This window comes from Pygoscelis adeliae, unplaced genomic scaffold (genome assembly GCF_000699105.1).
Source record: "Pygoscelis adeliae isolate BGI_AS28 unplaced genomic scaffold, ASM69910v1 Scaffold206, whole genome shotgun sequence".
NCBI classification, from domain to species: domain Eukaryota; kingdom Metazoa; phylum Chordata; class Aves; order Sphenisciformes; family Spheniscidae; genus Pygoscelis; species Pygoscelis adeliae.
Window position 1 is genome coordinate 338,812 of NW_008825052.1, and position 3,264 is coordinate 342,075.

Consider the following 3,264-nt stretch of genomic DNA (forward strand, 5'->3'; position numbering starts at 1 on the left):
TCTTGAAATACGTGGGTTAATTTCGGGGTGTTGGCATGGCGCACGCTGAGACTGCGTGCAGTCAGGTGGGCTCCCTAGTTGTGCGAGTTTCATGCTAAGCCATTTCTTAAAGAGAAGGCAAAAGGGCTACTGTCTACATTAAGAATACTTCTGCAACTGTTCGGGGGGGGGTGTTACCTCACATTACCTTTCTACGCTGCTCGCGTTCGCATCCGGTGCCTCCCCATGGCCTCGGTGATACTGCAAAAGCCATCAAGTGCATTGAATTTCATCCCTTGAACCGTGCGTTCAGAAAGGCATGCCTTACCCCTTGGTGTTCCAGGGTTGCCTGGTTTTTATCCTGAGGGACCGTCACAGGTGGGAAATCCCCAACTGATGGAGCTAGTTTAAAGGTGCACATTTGGGCCATGAAGCATACCAATAGTAGGTACAGCCACCTGGCCAATTTTCCTTTTGCATTTCTGATTCTGGCTATGGCAGGTCCTGTTCTGTGGGTCACAAGGAGAACTTTTAAATGCTAAAACTTGGTAGATGCTTCTGGCCACAAGTGTACTGTTTTCTATTGTCTTCCCAGCACAGCAATCACAGATGGAGTTGAAATGGTGTTATGTTACAACAGAAGATGAGCGAAAACAAGATCCAAGTGCACTGGTCTGTCTTGGCAGAAAATGTCTCATAATTTGTTCTGCACTTCAATGTGTTGGAGACCTGTCCTGGAGCTCATCTTGTTTAGCCTAACAAAGGCTGAAAAGTGGGATTAAAGTAGACTTGTTTGGCATGTAATCATCCTGCCTGCAGCCTGATGCCCAATACCCTGATGGTTGCACAGCTTTTTCCCTCTTGTGTGACCCAAACTTACCCGTGATGTGACCAAAATGTAGGCATCTCCCATCATACAATGGTGTGTCACTCATGCGATGGGAGTGCACGTAAACATCAGGTAACAGACTGCAAGCTTTTCTCAGTTTGCAGATGGATGTGTGCTGTGACCATAGATTTTGGCCTGTAACTACAGGTATTTTGGTTGCCTAAAGGCTGCAGAAGGACATACGGTGTGGTGACCTGTGGAAGTGGTTCCCTAAAAGCCATGCTGGGGTGTGGTGAGCTGAACACACAGGGCATTACTAAGCTGAACATTGTTGGTGCCAGAGAAGATTTATCATGGGAAACTGGGACTGGAAACGAGGAGGAAGGAGGTTGCTGGCAACCACAGGACTGAAGGTCTCAACAGGACAGCAGGAGCAAGCAGCCTACGCTATTTCATGGTGGAGCTTCATAAATTCACAGTCACAATTAGTATGAGAGGGCAGGTTTGACCCAGGACTTAGCAATTAAAGCTGGATGGGGAGGTGGTACCCCCGAGGAAGAATGAAAACCCCTTACCGTTACGTGTGAAGGAGCTGTCATTGAAATGATGTTTCTTCACTGTGGCAGGATATGGCAACAGAGGTAAGAGACAGCAGGGGAAGGCTGACCATGGAGGTGGCTTCTGTGAGAGGAGGGGAAGGCTTGTCATAACTTGGGGTCCTCAAGGTGAATCTGATTTTGTTTTAAGGACATTCTTTTACCGAGAGTCAGATGGAAGAATGTGAGAGCCCTTTTCAGGAACTGACTCCATGTGCCTTTTCAGTCCCGTTCACATTTCCTTGCTTTTCCCTATTTGGAAAGCTGCTTGGAATAAAGATTAACGCAGTACACTCAGTGTGGTGTTAATGTATTGTATGTGTCCATTGATCCCACACTCCAGACTTTCTGTGACTTAGCTGCAAGGCTCAGGAAATAATATTTTTTGTTGTTTTGATTCAACTTTCTTCCCGTGGTCCCTGGCTGTGTTACTTCTAGGGTGACTTGGGGAAGCGTCACCTTCCTCTGAAATATCAGATCAGCATTAGCAAGAGATGAAAAGCCGGGCAGAGGTGTTTGTGGTCCTGCTCCTGACTCATGCATCTTGCTCACTTGCTTGGAACTAATCTTATGATCAGATCTGAGTTGAGAAGAAATTTTTCTCTAACATGGGTCATTGCATTTGGGGCAAAAAAGGGAAGGGGAAGGCATTCACCCTCCTCTGTAAGATGGAATGTGGTTCGCTTTGTAAAATGAACTTGGGTATTTTGCGTGCAGGAACTGCTGGAATGGACAGAGCCCTTGGCCTGGGGTAGTATAAACCTTAAGTTTGTTGGAGGGGGCGGGGGGGGTGTGTTAATATATGTGAGTGGAAGAGGGGAAGATGAATGGATCTTTCTGGACTTCACAGCTATGGCATAAACTTACTGGGACAGAAAGGAATGTGAAGAGTTCATCTGGTCCATCCCATGATTTTACTGTCATAAAGCAGGATCCAATTTCCCCATCTCTTTCCTGGTAAATATCCAAATTATGCAAAGACCTTTAGGGATGGAACTTTAGAACCTCCCCAGACACCTCTTCCAGTGCTCCACTTTCCTTAGCTTAGGACAGTTTCCTGTTTCCTCCAATTAGAAACTCCTTAGGTGCAGTTTAACCCCATTACTTCTTGCCCTATCCATGTAGAGGATAGGTCGTTCCCTTCCTTTTTACCACAGAATTTACGTATTTTGAGACTGTCAGCGTGTGTACCTTCAGTCTTTTCTTTTTTTTAGGCTAACCAAACTCTTAATCTGTTCCATTTTTGATCATCAGTAATTTTCTAGTTCTCTTCCTGTGACCCTGGGAGACTGCAATCCCTGACCCCTCCTCACTTTCAGTCCTACATATCTGTTTAAGAAAGGTCTGGAGAAAGAAGGCAAGCAGTGATGTCAACATTTCCTCATAGTCCTTTTTTTATCCTAAACAACCATGGTGAATGAACAAAATTAATGGCAAGTGAAATTTGCAGCCCCTCGGAAAGGAGCACATACTGCAGGGGAAGATGGCTGGATGGTGCTGAAGTGGTGACATCAGCTCAAAAGAGGGACATAGGGACAGCTGGCAGCTAAACTGATGTGTGCAGCTCCATTGAAAAAGAAAAAACAAAACCCAACAAACCCCAAATTTTAGGATGCTTAAGGAAAGGGGATGCTGAATGATGAACAATAAGATGTTTCTGTAAATGACACTCACTCTGGAAAATACTGTGTGCTGCAGCACCTCAGCTCCAGAGTTTCACAGGGTGTACAAAGATTGCTGCTAAGCCTGAGTAAACTGAGGCATGGAGAAACTAGGAGGCACGTGAGTAACTGTAGTCAGACAAGGCAGAACTGGAAATCCCCTCCCAGTCTTGATACTGCTTCTTCCTGGCCAGTCTTT